The following is a 20,595-nucleotide window of genomic DNA, read 5'->3' on the forward strand; positions in this document are numbered from 1 at the left end:
TCAGATTGAAGAATTTTTTTTAAATATTTGGTTTGCTGAAGAAGATTTAGGTACTTTTAGTGAAATTTATAGTTTAGTTGTACAAGCATTATTTGAACAAATCACAGCATCTTTATGTTACTTCAAATCTCCATCTTGGCTATACATTGCATTTTCTCTTAAGATCACAAATCATTTTCACACACATTCTTTCACTTGCTGTTGGATTTTCCTAAATTGAATCATTTTATATCATTCTCCCTATGGACATCCATAAAAGCTTTCCCTATGTTTTTGCTTTATTGAATAGAAACAAGCATATCCTTTTTTTCGATATAGAAATTACTATTGAAAAGCCTATTTCTCCATAATAATTATGGAGAAATTCCATATTCACATTCTATTGGTTTTATATTACTCATTATTATAGTATTCACTAAAACCAATTTAATAAAGACTAATTTCTCTCTGATCTTTAAAAATAACACTTAGTGGCAAATTTTGAAATATTTTGTTTTATTGACTACCCATCACCCTAGGACTGATTTTATTTTTCAGAATAAAAATTCAATACTTCATCTTGTTTATAGATTTTCCTTGATAAGACGATTTCCTTTGTAGATTGGCTATTTGAATTTTTTTTAAATGTAACCTCTTGTTTTTTACCTTTTGCTTTTAAAGGAAAAAGTCTGGATATAGTGACTGTTGGAAGTTGATGGGGATGTGAGTGGGGGAGGAGCTGCCAGTAGCCGCTTTTGGGGGACCTAAGCCATTCTAATTGCCTCATGCAGAATCAAGGGCCTTAGTATATTAATCAGATTAGAAACATCTTCCAGCAGGGTTAAAGTTATTACCCTAGATTCTTCCTTTACCCTCTAGGGATCTTTTAGGGGAAAAATAGTTTCATATCAACCACACATAAATTAATATCATGAGACCTCATAATTAAGCACTATTATTTTTAGAGTGACTTCCAGAGCACTGAAGTTCTGAGAATTATGATTCTCAATGCCATAATGACATATTATGAGTATTTTTGAGATGGATAATCTGGGACCAGAAATTTTGCACTTTGTCAGGATCCCATAGCTAGGAGAGACATTGAATGCTTCAGATATAAAATTAGAATAATCCTGATCTATGAAAAAATCAGTGTATTATTTAGTTGGAACCAGGTTAAAATTATAGCATTAATCTTACAGAAAAATGTATTAAAAAGTTGTGAATGTCTCTATCAAGCATAGTTCCTAAGAGTGTTTTCTTTAAGCACATGTGTGTAGGAGGTGTTTCATGGTTCACACAACTGCTCTTCTCATTTCCCCTTCTATATTGGCAGACAGCTTGAAATACCTCATTACCAATGTGATTTTAACTCCCTTTTAAGTAATTTTGGCTTTGTTGTCTAGATGTCAAGTGATATATTTTTTTAAAGTTTAGTAGTTTTGTAAAAACATTTCTAAATGTTTATAATTATGGCATGATTTACCTGAGTACATAATATTCATTATAAATGTATAGATTTGAATATTTTTTAATTAAAGAAGCTAATTTTAATTATAGATGTCAGTATTTGTTGTTTTCCATCATTGCTTCAGTTTGCTTCAGTCTCGCCCCCATTGTTGGATTTTCTGGGGCTATCTCCTATATTCTTTGTTTTCCCCCAAATCTATTTAATCTCTATTTACTTGTGTTAGTTTCCATTTAGTTTTCTTTCCCATAATCAGTATTTTCTTTTTTTCTAAATCTTGTTACATACATCTTCTTTATCCACTCATTCTTCAGTGGACACTTAGGTTGCTTCCTTGTCTTGACTATTGTAAATAGTGCTGCTATGGACAGATTTAGAGTTTTCTTCTGATATATGCCCAGGAATGGGATTGCTGGATCACATGGTAAGTCTATTTTTAGGTTTTTTTTAAAGGAATCTCCATACTATTCTACATCATGGCTGCACCAATTTACATTCCTGCCAACAGTGTAGGAGGGTTCATTTTTCTCCACACCCTTGCCAGCGTTTATGATTTGTGGACTTTTTAATGATAGCCATTCTGACTGGTGTGAGGTGATACCTCGTTGCAGTTTTGATTTGCATTTCTCTAATAATTATCAATACTGAGCATTGTTTCCTGTGCCTTTTGGCCACCTGTGTGTTTTCTTTGGGGAAACGTCTGTTTAGGCCTTCTGCTCATTTTTGTATTGCACTTTTATTTTTTTCATATTAAGCTGTATGAGCTGTTTGTATATTTTGGAAATTAATCCCTTGTCAGTCACATCATTTGCAAATATTTTCTCCCATTCAATAGATTGTCTTCTTGCTTTGTTTGTAGTTAATTTTGAGATGCAAAAGCTTTTACATTTAATCAGGTCCCATTTGCTTATTTTTGCTTTTATTTCCAGTTACTCTAGGAGATGGATCCAAAAAAATATTACTGTGATTTATGTCAAAGAGTGTTTGCCTATGTTTTCTTCTAGGAGTTTTAGAGTACCCAACCTTACATTTAGGTCTTTAATCCATTTTGAGTTTATTTTTGTATAAGGTATTAGCAAATGTTCTAATTTCAGTCTTTTACATGTAGCTATCCAATTTTCCTAGCACCACTTATTGAAGAGACTGTCTATTCTCCATCATCTATACTTGCCTTTTTTGTCATAAATTAATTAACCATAAAAGGATAGGTCTATATCTGGGCTTTCTATCCTGTTTCATTGATTGATGTGTCTGTTTTTGTGCAAGTGCCATACTGTTTTGATTACTGCAGCTTTGTAGTATAGTCTGAAGTCAAGGAGCATGATTCCTCCAGCTCTGTTCTCCTTTCTCAAGATTGTTTTGGCTATTTGGGGTCTTTGTGTGGTTTTATTTATTCTTAATGAATATTTTGTTTTTACTACAAAGTATAGAAATATAAGTTTTATGTAATTTTTCTAAATATAGCAATTATAAAAATGTTTCTTCCAGGAAGATTTGCACTGAACATTGCACTAAAGATCTTAAACTTCTGAGTGAGTTAATCAGCCAAGCAAACAGACAACACTGTTTAGAAGTACATTAAGTTACAAAAATTACATGATTTTCACTGTTTCTTGTAATGGCAGTTTCTGTGTTAAACAAGATATTATAGCTATCAAGCCAATAAATGGAGACTTGTTTGGAATAGGTTTGAGAACCATTAGGACTAGATAATTCCAGAGGTAACTCTGAAATTTTCTAAAGAAAATGCCAGAGTTATAATTTGAAATCCTTTCCCAAAAAGCAATTTAAATCATAACTACTGTAAGAATTCTATGGATGAGGCTGTTTGTATATTTTTAAGCAAATATTTCAGAACAACTCTTTATTACTTTAAAAGCAATATAAACATGGTATGTAATTTGAAAATACAGTTTTTATTATAAAGAAATAACATATTTTCACCATTCTGAATTTCCAACTAACACTATCTTCCTAGAGCTCACTGTGTAAATACATAATTTAATTTTATGATGTAATATAATTTTTAATCAAATGAGATCATTCTGTATGTACAATAGAGTCACCTGATTTTATGAATGAATAATATTTAGGTTTTCCCAGCAATATATTTTCCATTTAGGTAATTTACAATTATTATTCAAATGTTCCCACATATCAAAAACATGTCTTTTCTGTGAATTAGGGTACAAATCATATCTTATTTTATCTGTTCTTCTTTCCTTTATATCTTTCATTCCTGTTTATTCTCTTTAAACTTTCACTGACTGTGGAAGAGAATGGGCAGTTGTCAGCTTTTTTGCCTGGTCTCTCCCTTATGTTATCATTGAACCTTTATCCTCTTCCCTACATATCATTTAAACAGGAAGACTACTCTAGAGCTTTCACAGGGTCGGATTGAACACATTTGACTAGAACACACTATATGTGATGTTATGTATTACATATTGCATCACTTCATGGATAGAGTTGCCAGACAAAATACAAGACTCCTTACCAGGGAATGGAAAATGATGATACTAAAAATTATGTTATCTGAAATTCGAATTTAACTGAGTGCTACAAAATTTTACTTGCTAAATCAGGCAACCTTATTCAGAAGATATATAAGTGCTTCTTAAATTAACTACTAGAGTGATAACAGTCTGATCCTTGTATTGTGTAGTTAAATTTGTTTATTTTCCTTGTTACAAGTTGTGAGGTTACTTTGATGCTATGTAAATTTATACTCCTATCAACCATTTATGTGCTTTTAAATATCTAGGTGACTTGACCTGGCTTAGGTAATAACACATCTAGCCACTGTGTTGCAAAATCCTTTAAATTGACAAAAAGGGCTAGAACCCAGAGAGCTACCAAGACATAGTAACTCTGGGTCCACCCACAAGTGGCGATTTGTGACCTGATTCGGGATATAATTTGAAGATTAGACTCCATGGGAACTCCTGGAGGTGAGGTTCAAGATAAAGAAATAATTCAAAAACTTCCCCAAGATTTTAGCCATAATTTTAATATTTTTAAAGACTTGGTTTCCTAGATGACTCTGTTAATAATTGAACTGTTCTGCCTGCTTAGTTGTTTTTGTTTGTTTAATTATCACGACAGATTTATGGATTTTCATTGATTCAATGTGTTTCAATGTAAAACAATTATTTTTACACTTTTTTGCATTTAATTTGATAGTATTTTCTTGAGGATTTTTTGCATCTGTGTTCATGAGCGATATTGATGTGTAGTTTTCTTTTTGTGTGTGTATGTGTAATGTCTTGAATTGGTTTTTGGTATTAGGGTAACGCTAGTCGCATGGAATGAGTTAGGAAGTATTCCTTCTGCTTCTATCCCCTGAAAGAGCTAGAGACTTGGTATAATTTCTTCCTAAATGTTTGAAGAATTCACCAGTAGACTCATCTGGGTCTGGTGCTTTATGTTTTGGAAAATTATGAATTACAGATGTAATTCCTTTAATAAATTTAGGCATATTCAGATCATCCATTTCTTCTTGTATATGTTTTGACAGATTGTATCTTTTAAAGAATTGGTCAGCTTCATCTAGGTTATCAAATTTGTGGGCATAAAGTGGTTCATAGCTTCTTTACTATAATTTTAACATTCATAGGATCTGTAGTTATGTCCCCTCTTTCATTTCTGGTATTAGTAATTTGTGTCCTCTCTCTCTTATTTCCCTTGTTTGCCTGGTGAGGGGTTTACTGGTTCTACTTATCTTTTCAAAGAAGCAGCTTTTGGTTTTGTTGGTTTTGTCTATGGATTTCCTGTTTCCAGTGGCACTGATTTCTGCTCTAATTCTTATAATTCCTTTTCTTCTGTTTAATTTAGATTTAATTTGCTCTTTTATTTCTAGTTTCCAAAGGTAGAAAATTTGATTATTGATTTTAGATCTTTGTAATATATGCTTTCAATGGTGTGCATTTCTCTAAGGACTATTTTTCCTGCATCTCACAAATTATGACGGTGTTCACATTTTAAGTAACCAAAATATATACTGGTTCCTTGACCATATCTTGGTTGATTTTCAGATTTTACAAGTAGAATTTAGAACTTTAAACTTTTAGTTTGAGTAATATGAAGAAGTAAACTTCCCTGTAAAATGAAGGGCATTCAAACTGTAATCTTTTGATCTAATGTGAATAAAGGAATTCAAGAGATTTCTCTTAATGTAGAAGAAGGAAGTGGAGCAGGAAAAAAGGATCTCATGAGGGAGTGAGGCCAACCCTTTTAACAGAAGAGTTAACAATCTTGAATAGATATCAAGCACAAAGAGCTACAATCTGGGGTCAAAACAAAGATTTCTACCTTGTGATTTTTGCCTAGTCATTCCTTACAGAAACAGCTGATTACGAGCTCTGTTTCACTGAATTTCTCCTCTGTCTCTGGAACTTTTAATTTTACTTTTTAAAAAATGTTTTCCAGCTGTACTTTTGTTGGAAAGTGCCACTTCCCACACAATAAAGTTTTCCTAACTGCAACTGGAATGGTACACTGTTGAATAGAGTCACTAAGTAAGCCCTGGGAACAATCTTGAGTGACTTTAGACAGTTCTTAATGACCTGATAACATTATGAGATGACTTAATGACCATTCCAGTTGAGGACACTCACCAAGGCTGAACATTTTATCTGGCTCTTGCCATGAAGGTTTTACTGAAAACCAAACGACTCTTACAGGTTTAGACTAGAAGTGTGTCAAGTGTAAATGTTGTAACTCTTAAAGGCTGTCATTTAGAGTTGTTTATGCTTTATGTGAGTTTAATCTACCACTGTTTTTTACATCTCTCAAAATTATAGTGGTAGTCTAAAATCCCCAAGATGGAAGTAACACCCCTCCCAGACTGGCTTTCAAGTTGATTAAACCAGATTGTGTATACTTCTCGATATGATTTAAAAATGCTCTGCATTTTTTAATAGAATGCCCCTAGATGTGCTTAATAATTAGTCCAAGTTATTTAGAGGTCATTTCCTTTTTATGCAACTGTATCACAACTACACAAAATACAATAACCACCTCAAGAAAATTTCTGGTTTAATTAAATTAGGTTTCTAATTTAATTAGATTTATAATTTCTGAAGACTTTGAACTTCATATTTCAATCTGATTATTAATCTGGTAATTGTAAGGAGGTGAGGAGTCAAGGTACAGAGAGGGTGTAAATTCAGGAGAAAGGGGACACAATTTTTGATGAACCAAAGACAGGAATTGAAGAATTCTGGACACAGTGATAACAACCATGACTAGATTCATTCATTTATTTATTCATTCACTTTTCCAGCAATTATTTATCAGTGTCTATTATGTGCCTGCCACTGTTCCAGGAACAGACCAAAACAGATAAGGTGCATGAAGTTTGTGTCATTGGAAGACAATGTGCCCCTTTGTAAAGTAATTAAATATGCATTTTCTAAAGATATGCCCATCAAAAGTAAAGGTCAAAGATTTTACCATGTTATTAGCTATCCAAACATTTTTTCTGCAAACAATCAACAGTCTTTGACATAAGGTTAAAGTTTCAACACAATCAGTATTAATTTTTCCAAAATCATTTTCCTTTTCTTATCTCAATCTTCACTTACCAAATTGATGTGCACAGAGCCAGAGTTTGTTGTAGAACCCTGCCTGTCTGAAAACATACATGATAAACTATATGAATTAGTCATTAATTTAACAAATTTTATTGATCATCTATTGTGCAGTAGGCATTAGGGATACAGCACCAAACAAAACAAAAGTCCTTGCCTCCTGCAGTATACAATCTAGGGAGGCAAAGGGATAACATGCTAATGCACACATACTTATCTGGTGGTGGAAAGTGCTGTGAAGGAAAAGAAAGCAGGGCATGGGAAATTGACAAGCCTGAGGGAAGGGGGTGGTTAATTTACACAGAACAGCGCAGGGAAGTGCTTTCTTGTCAGGTGACATTTGAGCAGAAATTTGAATACTGGAAGTTCTTCAGCTGTGCTTAGATCTGGACAGAGAATATTCCAGGCTTAAGAAAAAGTAGGTTCATTAGCTATGAAGTAGAAGCCAATCCGCAAATCTGGTGAACAACAGAAAGACAACAAAGAGAGCAAGAGGACTGAATCATTAACTGTCTAAAATATAATTTTACACGTAATGTGGATATGCTATGAAGCAAAAGGCAGAATTTGCATGAAGACTTAAAAGAGAGCACATCAAATATTGGCCACTTTTGGAGTTTCATAGTGCGTCATGTCCCTGTACCACTTGGTGGGTAATTTTCCAGGAGTAACTTCGACATCACATCAATCAGCTGTGTTTGTGTGTGTGTGTGTGTGTGTCCGCGTGCTTGATTTACGTCACCTCCATGGAAAAGAAGCATAAACAACAGATCTGTATCTTGTTTTCAAGTCATGACCCCAAGCTTCGCTTTACAGACTTCGTTGTGCACCTCTATGTCTGGTGGGTTCTGAGTCTGTTCGTTGTTCTGGGTTTAAATTTCTCAGTATTCTTATCATCACTCGGGACCAAAATGTTCTCTCTCATATCAGATTTTCATTTGCATTTATAATCTGTATTTGTCCTAGAACATCTTGGAATGATTATTCTTTTACTCAGTGTTTTCTCTTTGGCTCATCCTTAGCCTCTACCTTCAAATTCTGGGTTGAATACCAAAAAATTTGAAGATCAGGTGACATATTTCATTTCATCAGGTAAATGAATTTAACTCACACATACTGAATACACTTTTATAATTTCAATTTAGTATATTGTCAACACAATGAAATTCACTAATTTTGTAAATTATGCAGTCATTTACAAAATTATAAAGGTAAACTATTCAAGATTTTAAATCTTTTAAACCATTAATTATTTGTAGTGCTTCAAGAGTCAAAATAGCTTGCTTAGTGCCAATTTACTCTTAAGACTAATTACAAAATTATTATTTCCCCATAACTCCCTCCCCTAAAGTTGTATATTTATATATTTTTTTGTAATAAATGGAAGCGAGATGTTGATACTTGAAATCTGGGAATATTTATATCTTCATTTTCCTCACTCCCTATAGCTTATCAAATACCAAATATATCTTAAATTCTACTACTAAGTATGTTCTTAAAAGAAATCTCTCAGAAACATTTATTTTTGTTAACATTAGTGAAATGTCATCAATCGATTAAATCATTGTAATAGGCTACCAGTATAGTCCAAATAACTCTAATATGATTTCTTGACAGGACTCTTATAATATGCCCCACTGTTGACACTCATTCATCATTCTGCACCAAAGTCATTATTAAAATTGCACATTTTGACATGCTACTTTCCTACATGAACTAGTTTATAGAATTCCTTTGCATTTAGGCTGAAGTTCAGACAATGTATCCTATAAGCCCCTGCATGTACTAATTTCTGTAAATATTCCACTTGCGCTTTTTATCATTTCTCCCTGTTTTTCTGCTCTGTAGTCATCCTTCCTCTTGGTTGACCTTACTTCTAATTACTTGTCCCTTTGTTTTCCTTAAGTACATTGTAACCCCTTTTCAAGCAAGATAAATTGTCTTAGTGTGGGTCATCATTGCATCATGACAAGGACATGCTAGCACTGTATACGATAGCCAAGACATGGAAACAACCTAAATTTCCTTTGACAGATGACTGGATAAAGAAAATGTGGTGTATTTATACAATGGAATACTACTCAGCCATAAAAACTACAAAATAATACCATCTGTAGCAACACGGATGGACCTGGAGATCATCATTCTAAATGAAGAAGCCAGAAAAAGAAAGAAAAATACCCTATGATATCACTCATATGTGGAATCTAAAAAAAAAAAGAATTAAGAAGACACTAGTGAATTCATCTACTAAACAGAAACAAACTTAGATACAGTAAATAATCTTATGGTTACCAAGGGGAAAGGGGTGGAAAGGGATAAATTTGGGAGTTTGAGAGTTGCAAATATTAACTACTAAATATAAAAAGAGATTAAAAATAACTTTCTTCTGTATAGCACTGTATATTCAATATCTTGTAAAAATCTTTAATGAAAAAGAATTTGAAAAGGAATGTACATGTGCATATGTATGACTGGGACATTATGCTATACAGCAGAAACTGATCAATAAAAATAAACAAACAAATATGAATGAATAAAAATTTTTTAAAATAAGCCTGAATTCAAACTCAGGGAAGGTAATTCCTTGGGACATTAGTCCACCATCTTCTTAGTCTGCTGGCTTTCTGAATAAAATCACTATTCTTTGCCCCCATCGAAAAGAAAAAAAAAAGGACATGCTAATTGCTAAGCATACAGTAATTAGTCCTGCAATGAAATTTTGTTGATAGATGATTGAAATGAGGGATTAATTAATAATTCAGACTATGAAGAATATCTATACAAAGCACACACATTAAAATACAAATACTTTAACACTTTGATATTCATTTTTAAAAATAATACAAATATATTAATTGCCCAGGATGTGCCAGTGGCACTAGAGATAAGAGGGAGAGAACAGTATGACACAGAATCTGGCTGCATGGATCTGGGGCCCACACAAGGCCATTTCGTCCATCTGCTCTTTTCCATCTTGGCTTCTTTCCCAGGCAGCTCTTCTGCTCCAGCTGACCCCCTGGCAGCTCAGGTATAACTGTCGTAGTTTTCAGCCCTAGCACTCATAAAATTTCCAGAAAGCATCCTAATGGGATTGACTTGGGTCCTTCTTCCATCCCTGTAACAATCTTGGTGGAGACTGGAGGATGCAATTATGATGACTAGGCATTTTGGGGACACACGCTTCTCCCATGGAGTTGGGTGCAGCCTCACACAAACCACATAAACTGAGGCTAAGGCTAATTGACAGATGATTCCTGGTGGAATTCTGGGGTAATGTCACCCAAAGAACTGGGAATGAATAAATGCAGAAACACCACATTGTCTAATAAAGTGTAACTAGGCAGACAGTGTCAAGGGGAGTTTCACACGGAGGAAACAGCATATGCTAATGTTCTTGTAACTGGAGCAAATTGGGAAAGTCCTAAGGAATGAATAAAGGCCAGTAAAATTGATGCAGAGCGAGAGATAGAGCACATCACAGTACAAGATAACCTGGAATCAAGGAGGGCTCAAATTGTGTAAAGATTTGTAGCTCATGTGAAGGAGACTTAGGAAGTAACTGAAGAATTTTCAGAAGGTTGTGTGGCATATTCATCATGTATTGGGTATTTTGTTAATTGGCGTATTTCATAAGTCAAATTAGGTAACTATATTTAGAAAAGAAATGTGTTAACTTTTAGAAATAAATCCACTTCATCTTTAGAAAACTATTGACAAAAAGTAGTGCTCCTATTAATAGTAGTTCTAAATTACTATGCAATCAATTTTAAATATAGTTATCAGTGCAATGCTCTTATATATAATTAAAGATAATAGGATGTGATTATATGTTTGTAGTATTGATTGTGTTCATTTTCCCCCAGGTTTCAAGAAAAATACCCATAAATGTATCCTTAGACTAAGAAAAATAATATGTGTTTTGCCAGATTATTGATTCTACAGTAAGAATTTGCACTCCTATAATATGCCATTTCTAGAAACTAATTTTGATTTTGATGGATTGTATTGTGCATAAGCCATTTAGAAGGAAGCTAGCAATAATCGATGTAAAAACAGCTGGAAAAAATGCTAAGAACCAAAGGAAAAATGTTTTTCAGAAAATAATGAAGATGCTTGATTTTTCTTTTCATGAGGAAATTCACATTGTAGAAACAATAAAAATGTTCCAGTTGATTTATCTGCTGGAAGTTGAAGCTTGGGGCTTCATTTATTTAATTATTCAACTGCAGAGCCAACACCATAGCTGCAATGTTTTCTTTAATGTAAGTTTTCTTGAGAAGGTAAATTATTCAGCTTTAACATAGGTAGCAAATAATATACCTTTCTAATTAATATTTGTTCAGCTAAATTGTTTATTCTCCCAAATCTTAATAACACAGTTTATAATCTGTGTAAAAATTTACAAGTAACCCAATGGGTAGTTGAAATCTGTAAACAACAGATGTTGCCCAGCATCCAGTCACATCATTAGCAGAAATTACAGGAATTAAAAAAAAAAATCACCTTTATACTTAAGTTTTTTTATGAGTAAAGGCTTTTATCTAATAACTCAAAATGAGGATTCTAATTTATCATACTATTTTTATCATCATAAGCTCCATAAATTATCTCATAAACATCTATTTCACAATATGAGTTTTAGATGGGACATAATCAAATAATTATGCTGATTGTGTATGTCTTCAAAATCACAGTTGCTTGTGTGAGCCTAATATGTAAAAGTCCTTCCTAGTCAATTTTCTGACTTTCAGAATCTGGAGGATATCTTTGGTTTATCCTCTGAGGTACTCATTAAGGCTTTGCATCTAATATTTCTGGTCACACCATTTCTGGGCAAATATTGCATTGCACTTTTCTGCCCTCTTGGGCTTTAGTGGAGCCGTGTGACTAATTCAGACCCACACATTGTGAACTGACCAGAGTGTTTCATCACCCGCTGGTGGGAGCCCCTTCAGCGTGCCCTGGTGTTCCTGGCCTGTAACAGGGAATGGTCAAGATGGTGGCTGCTGGAGCAGTGGGAGCGTCTGTGAGACAATGAACTCAGGTCTCCATCAAACTGTAAGGGAGACATGGTGTGAATGAGAATGAGAAATAGCCAAGCCTTTCTGTACTGAAGCAAGAATTAGTAATGAAAGAAGAGTGCAACCATGGGGAAAAACCTCAAACGTGCTGCCAGCTTCAGGGTCAGATGGAAGTGAGTAAAGGCAGGGTTATCAGAGGATGAGGGAAAGGCAATTGATACTAATCTGTAAGCGGTATTGACCTAAAACATAGAGACTGCCACATATGTCTCCAGCAAAGATGGGTTTATTTGGGATCAGCAGAGAATTTCATTTCATGGTCTGCAGCCGTGCTGTGCCACGAGCTAGCCCCAGCGGGCACACGAGGGAAGGAGGACGCTTTTATGGAGAGGAAAAAGAGTTGGGAGAACTGTGGTAATCAAAGTGTCCATGGCTTTTTACTGGTTGAGTCCTTGCCAGGAAACGAGTCTGTCTTCTTCCTGTTGGGCTCTGCTATTGTCACCAGCTGGAAAGCCTTCCCTGTTGGTCTCTGATTATATTTAATTGAGGTTTCTGTTCATTTGTTAGAGCAGGAATAATACATAATGGAGAAGTCCATGTCTTGAGGGACTTAGTGACTTGAAAAGAAAACTGATTCTTAACTCTAAGGAGCAAGCAGTAAAATTACAAATGAATGCTTTGTGTAACCAGGGCCAATTGAAGTTCAGTTTTGCAGCAAGGTGGGCTGTGGCTGAGGAGGGTAATGGAAAAGGAGAAGCCATAGCGCAGAGCCAAACAGCACAAAGAACAACCACATTTGGAGAGATTCAAGTACAATAACACAACCTCAATGGGGTGAAGTAGGTTTGAAAATTAAGAAATTTTCCATTTTTTCAAATACAATACAGTGCATATAATTTCCATTGCATAAAGCCATGGGGAAGAAGATTGAGACATCACCCTGTCCTCAAATACATACATAGCTCTATCCTGAGACCTCTGCACATTCCCACTAGGTCTGGTTTTTGCTGTTAAGCATTTTTAGTTTTCAGACTTCTGGGAGTTTTGGCATTAGGGCTAAGAGATGTGGACATAGAGTTCTCCTGAGCAAAGGAGTGACTAAGGCTTGAAAGCAGGAAGAGCCTGCAGTGAAAATGCAAAGCCCCAGATTTTTCAGGAATCCCAGCAGGTGCAAGAATAAACCAAGACGTTGATCTCTTGTAACACAGTATTTTCCTGAGCCCAGGGGAAACAAGGAAGGAGAAGCCTGAGGTGAGGATTGTAATTCCACAGTCCTCAGAGAGAGCTGGGCTTCTCTGTTAGAAAACAGTGCAGCTCCTTCCCTTGATGTAAACAATGGTCTTAGGAAATCCCATTGAGTGTTTGAAGCTCTCAAAATACTCTGGGCTGAATTTTTCACAACATCTGAGTGTGGGAGTGAATTCAGAGAAAAATAAGAACAATTGGGAGTGGAGATTTCTTCTGTAGTCCCCAAATGAATACTGGCAATTGACAAGGCTTGCACATCATCGTCCCACAGGATCTGAACTTCTAACACAGAAGGAAACTCTGCCTCTCAGTGGAATATCATCATGTTGCACAGAACTCCCAGGATGCATTGAGCTGAGAGTAGGCAAAATGCCAACTTGCTTAAGGAAAATCAATGAATCAGGGAAGGAAAGATAAAATACAAAGCAGACTAGGAAGAGCCAAGTGACTTGGAAATTCCTGAGCAGACAGGAATTAGAACCAGCACCCAACAAGTCCTTAAATCAAAAGGGCACTTAAAGCTCAGACCATTGACATACACTCTGCAATTCAAGTCACTAGGTTTCCGATTATAAAATAAATCAATATACTGAAAGCATGGTAACTGAGCAAAATATATTGAAATGCAATACAGTTAAAACAAATAGGTCAAATTATCAAAAGTAAAACCAAGAAAAAAAAAAGGGAATTAATGAGAGGTAAGATGAATTCCACAAGGAAAAAAAAGGAACAGATGATACCGGGGAAGGCATAGAAGGAAAAATAATCCCTGACAGATTTAAGGGTCCATTTTGGGTAAGATTACTAATTTACCTAAATATTGATGAAAATTGGAAGACAGTTAGACCTATCCTGGAAACGTTTTGTGTTATTTTGGGTAAAGAGTAGGCCAGCAAATCTCAAATATATTGGTTTTGGCAAAGTAAGGATTTAGATTTCAGGAACCCTTTACATTCTTACATACCATTAATGATCGAGAAAGGTTTTTGTTTATGCTCTTTACATCTATTAATATGTACTGTATTGGAAATAAAATGAAGAATTAAAAAATAATATATTTATTAATTTATTTAAAATACAATGATACATTTGGTACCTGTTGCCATAAAAACATATTTTAAAGACAAAAATGTATGTTTCTCCAAACGAACAAGTTAATGAGAAAAGTGATGTTATCTCATAGTTTTGCAAATTTCTTTAATGTCTGGTTTATCAAAGGACAGCTGAGTTCACGTCTGCTTCTGCATTCAGTCTGTTGTGACATATTATTTGAAACACATGAAAAAAATTTGACTTCACATAGATATGAATTTGGAAAAGAGAAGGTGTTATAAACCTTTTCAGATAATTGTTGATATTCTTTTTTTGTCACTGCACCAAAATTTGACGAGTGACATTTCTCAAAGACTAGTTGTTGTGCAGAATCTAAGCCGATGTCAATAAACTTTTCATACTCTATTACGTTAAAATCCTCTGGTCCCTTTTGCACTTTGACTAGATCTTTTATCCATGCACGGATCTATAACATCATGCATTGATCATATGGAAAACACTGCCTAACTATGATTCTTCCAATTAGTCACCCATTTTATGCAACATCAAAATGCGCGCACACACACACACACACAAATCTGTTTATTTTTAGAAATGCCTTTGAGGATTTTGAAGCTGCCTGATCTCACAGGGGACACAAGTTTTCCAAAATTCTCATTTTCCCTGCAAGCTCAAATTTTTATCATCATCATTAAATCCTGTCAAGTGTTTTCTTTTTGCCAAATATTCATGTTTGAATAACCGTCGTTCGTCTTTCAGTCACTCTTGCATGTAAAACGGTGTTCCATGAAATAAGCAGCTGGTTCAGCTGCCAGCTCACACAAGCAGTGAGTGTTTTTTGCTGTGGGTCACTATTATATCAGTACATAGTAGAAATGTTTCATGCACAGTTCCTACGTTCTCATGCAGAATATTAAAAAGGTATTCATAAGGGTCAAATTTTGATAGCATTAAGAATTACTAATGTTTCCTCAAGGACATTCTTGAGTGAAACTGGTCTTCTTTTTCCTTGTGAGTGCATGGCAGTGCACCACAAAACGGCAACTTGTACCGTTTGGTGCCAACGTTGTTAACACAATTAAACACACACTGTTCAAGACAAGCAACATCTTGGTGTTCTTTTGAAATTGGTTTGGCCTCAGCAACACTCTGAAAGTGTCTTTGGGACCCTCAGTGGTTCACCAGCCACACTCTGGGAGCCACCCAGAAGAAGGCATCCCATCCCTCCCCCATCCCAAAGCAAAGCAGAGGAGTTACATCACAGAAGTGTGTTCTTTTCTCATATGCCAACCTGACTAATGCCGTCGGGAAGGGGACTTCTGCTTCCCGAAGTAAATCAGAAAGTTAGTTCCTGCCGTATTGTGGTTAAACCACCCTCAAGGAAGTTGTCTCCATCAGCATGGCAGCCACCCTATCCCCGTTACAGCTCATGGGGAAAGGAAGGAAAAAATCATGGGCAAGTGACTTTCTTTGTGAACGTACAAAATATGTAAAATGCACAGCTTTTCAGCTAGATTCCAGTGACAGCAACTTGGTTCCACTCAACTACTATAAGAGCTAGAAAATTAGATGCCAGCTGAGCAGGGATTATGCCCAGGAAAAAAAGGATGGGTTTTTTTGGGGGGGCTGGGGGGAAGGTAATCAGAACAAAGGCTGGATTTTGACTGTGTGTGTGTGTGTGTGTGTGTGTGTACGTGTGTCTGTGTGTGTGTTGGTGGAGTAGTGAGGGGACAGAGCAGCAAGCTCTCATATTTTTTGAATTTCGAGTGTTTTTTAAAAATCAGACAGTTCCTAATAGATAGAACAATTTCTTTATTTTTAAAGAAATATATTCAAAGTGGTAGTTTAGAAATTAGTTTAGTAGATCACTTGGCAGAAAGAACCATAGAGTCTTATTGGCAAATAACTTATCATTTACTTGTTAACTGAAAAAAAAAAAAAAACCACCAAAACTAGGGACTCTGAGTTTGTTACCTCATCTAAGAAAAATATTTCAGAAGATGCTCTAAACAATACAATATGTGACTCAAAATTGGTACTTTGAGAGGAGAGACAAAGAAAGGAGAAGAAAAGGTAGTGACTGATGACATTTTATACGTAATTAATGAAATGATAATGTCCCTGGGCTAAGCAATATTTGTAACATGGTATTCATATAGCAAAGGAAAAAGCAAAACTTAAACTGCCCTAAATAGCACATCATGTTAGACTAACTGGGTAGAGCAGGTGAGCTGGAGCAAGGGGAAATGAAAATGTTCTTTTAAGGTTAGGAGCTCTTAAAACAAAAGGTTATTTTGTGTGATGATAAAAGACAATTTGCTTAAAGGACATGTTTCTCATAAAACTGTAAGCATCAAAGCATTTAGCATTCCAAACATAAAGCCCAATCAATTAGGAATGTAGGAGAACTTGATAAAAATAGAATTATACTCAGGGAATGGAATGTGTCTTTTTCAGATTGGAAAGATCCAGCAGAAATAAAGAAATGAGAACATATGGAATTAAATACTGTGATAAATTCCACTCAAACATAAATATCTGATTTCTCATTCTATGAATATTGAATATATTTTATTAGTGTCCAGGAAACACTTACAAAATTGATCATGCACTGGACTGTAAGGGAAGTCAAAGTTTTTAAAAAGTACGTATTTCAAAGGCTACAGTCATTGCCACACATTTAATAAACAGAAATAAACTGCAAAAATATGATATACAAATATGCCCTGCTTTAATATAAGAAGCTTAGTCATAAATAATGTTTAAACTTCTGAATCCAAAAAGGAAATACTCTTGAAATTACAATCTTCAGTCAGCATAAGCAAAACTGATGGCAGCTCACTTGACAATATTTTAAACAACTTTGCATTCAAAATTGACTAAAAATAATGGGGACAAATCTTCATCTTGTATTAGCAAGTTTTGCTACATAACAAATAAGTCTAAAAATCTTAGTAGCTTACAACATCTGAGATTTCTTTCTTGCTGATTTTAGAAGAGGGCTGCATTAGTTGTGGCTCTTCTCCAGGCTACTTGGACTGAGGTTGGGGACTAAGGTTGAGGTGTCATGGAGAGGGGCATTTTCGTGGACCTGGGAGAAGCAACAACCACACAACTGCATTTAAAGCATTTGCTTGCACATTTCCACTTAGATGTTACTGGACAAACAAATCACATGGCCAGGCCTGATAATGTGACTGGTGACATATACACCACTCATCCAGAGGTACTGAAATTCACTGGACAAGGGCAGGGGAATATCATCCTCTGATAGGCATAGGAAAGAAGAGAATGATTTCTGAAAAATAAAGTAGTATTCCATGTATTTTACATTCACTCAACATAGACCAGAATTAACTGGGGGAGGGTGCACAAAAAAATTAAAGCTAAAATTAAGATAAAGGAATACTATGTTATTGTTATGTTATGTTATTGTGTTATTGTGGTGTGAAAATATAAAGTTGTAATTTTTTTTTTCTATTTGAAAATTACAGACTGGATTGTATTTTGCATAATATGGGATGCTTGATTAAGCCAGACCCTTGGTGGAATTTACACCTGATGTGGCTGCTCTATTTTGAAAGGAAACAGCTGTTTTCCTAACGTTCCCCTGGTTTTATGAACACAATGTTTCCTTTATGAGACAAAGTGGATTCAAATGAGCTCCCTCAACTCCCTCCAGAAACAAATTTCTCAAATGTTTTGTAACTCACTATTGCTTGATAAATGTTATGTTGCAGATTATTCTAGGTGTTATGCCTGGGGCTCCTTAAGTGCTGCCATTTGCTTGTTTATTTTCTTCTCAGGCTAGGGAATTGCTTTATGAACTCCAAGTCATAAAGGAGAGCAACTGAGTGGGAAGAAAGACATTTGGTATAATGCCTCTCCGACTGGAAAGGAAATTGCATTTTACCTATTGCAGAGAGGTCACAAATTTTATTGGTAAACTGGCTAAAGTATACTTATTTAATAAGAGGCAGACCTCAAATAGAATAATTCTTTAATCCCAGGCCTCCAGCAAATGCTCAATAACATATTTTTCATACAATTTCCACATTTGGTAACCTTAAACTTTTATTATAACTTTGATGGATTGTTTCCTAGATTTGTTTTCAACCTTGCTATATGGACAAAATAGACATTTTTAAACAGAAATTCTTATATGGGAAGTAGAGTTATTTATATTTGACATACGTTTCTAGAAGTGATTTACAAGAGAGCTAAAATGTATCAAGTCCAGTGTTAAAAGGAGAATGTTGTGAAGTGCGTGTGCACAGTACTTACGCTGGCAAGAATTCCAATTTAGCCTTTGTCTCAATTGTCTTAGGATGCATCCTCTATGTTTTAGAGAAGTTGCATGGAAAGTAGAGAAGGGTAAGTGAATTAAATTTGGAATTGCATAATATGATAGGCTGCAAGCATTTAAATCCACACTTCAAAATATAAGGAAATAACGTTATCTGAGAATCAAATTTTTTCTTATAGCAGTTACAGCCATCTTATTGCATATGAATTGCCTGTATATTATACATATGCTATAATTCTGTTTATAATCTACTCTAATTTTCTAAGATTATATGAAGACATAGGTGGAAAAATGATGCAGCAGGATATTGTGGATATTGAAGTATGTCAATAAATGAAGTGAGTACATATACCTAAAACTGAAAAAGTTAACAAATTTGAGGTGACTGTGCTTAGTTCTTAATAATTCCATGATCAATCATTAAAGTACAAAATCACTGAAGAGAATGCAAAGAAGAAGTATTTGAGAGAAAATAAACAGATGTTTTGAAGCTCTAAAACTCCAAAACAAAACAATGGTGTCGATACACTTCTTAATGAATCTTATGCCCTGGATCATATAAAGTTATTTGTCCTGTGAACATCTATAAAATGGAAGGTCACCTATATGACATTTCTCACATTATGCTTTCAACCCATGAGGTTCACATTGTTTGCATCATCCTTTATTTCAAAAACCACATCACAATTTTTTAGGAACTCACAAACCTGAGAAGTCAAGTGGACAGACTGTCTATCCTCACTACTCCTTGCATGCTTATTTCAGCTTGTAAAATTGCCAACGAATCTGGAAACGCTCAGATGAGAATTTACCTAACATCTGCTTCTGTGGAAATCCATCCCACAGCGTGTTTGCCCACCGTCTTGCGGATTCTAAGTGTTCTCTGCTGCTACAGCTGCTGTCCCCCTTCCCTGGCAAATTCACTCTCTCTTTCCCTCCAATGCTGAAGGAAGCATGTCCCTAACACACAGCTGTTGTGTGTAGCAGGTCTTGTTGAAGGTAGCAGGTCTTGTTGAAGGTTTGTGTTTACCCAGTGGTGGTTCCTCACAGAGTAGCGAAGGACACGTTCAAAATTGGAATTTATGTCTTAGCTATATATCTGCTGTTCCTTGACTCACGGAATTTCTCATGGGGGCTGGGATGTTCATTTCTCTGTTACTCTTCTGTACCAAACCCTCTTTCTCTACATTTCTCTTCTGTCTGGTTCAGTGCCTTAAAACTCTGCTCTTTTAAGTCCACTTTTGAGAAACACCAAATTCCTAGTAATTTCTTTGTTTAAGCTTCCTCACTTGTATGCTGCTTGAAGTCTGTTTTTATCAAAAAGCATTTGTTTTACTAATCATTGTTTTCTTTCCACAACTATCAATTAAAATAATCTATTTTTCTGTTATAATTGTTTATGGATTATAGTTTAATATATTTTAAAAATCAAATGTTACATTCAATATGCATAAGATGCTTATTTACAGATGGAAAGCAATTTTAAATGCTCAAAAATCTCTTTAGGATAGCATTCATAAAAACATCAGTAGTAACACCTGTTAGCTGATGTTCATGACTATAAATTTAGGTAAAAAAAGATGTTTTGTATACTAATTTACTTAACTTATTATTTTTGTTAATATCAGCTGCAGTATTGATAATATCAGTGATGTTGAGTAAACAAAATTAAGTTCAATATACAACAAATTTTTGATGTTACATTTTTCATGGATCTCATTATCAATATCTACTGGCAAGATTTTTTAAAAAAATCTCTAAAAAGGCAAGCTGCCTTTCATTCACAAAAGCATAGACGTGCATAGCTGCCTGTCTTTTGGGGGGTGTTTTTGCTTGTTTATTTTTGATGGAAAGTACTTTTAATTGTCCTCCTCTTACCCCACGCCAAATATTCCTGGGAGGCTTTCCCATACCTCAAAATCTGTT

This window comes from Camelus dromedarius, chromosome 3 (assembly GCF_036321535.1).
Source record: "Camelus dromedarius isolate mCamDro1 chromosome 3, mCamDro1.pat, whole genome shotgun sequence".
In the NCBI taxonomy this organism is placed as follows: domain Eukaryota; kingdom Metazoa; phylum Chordata; class Mammalia; order Artiodactyla; family Camelidae; genus Camelus; species Camelus dromedarius.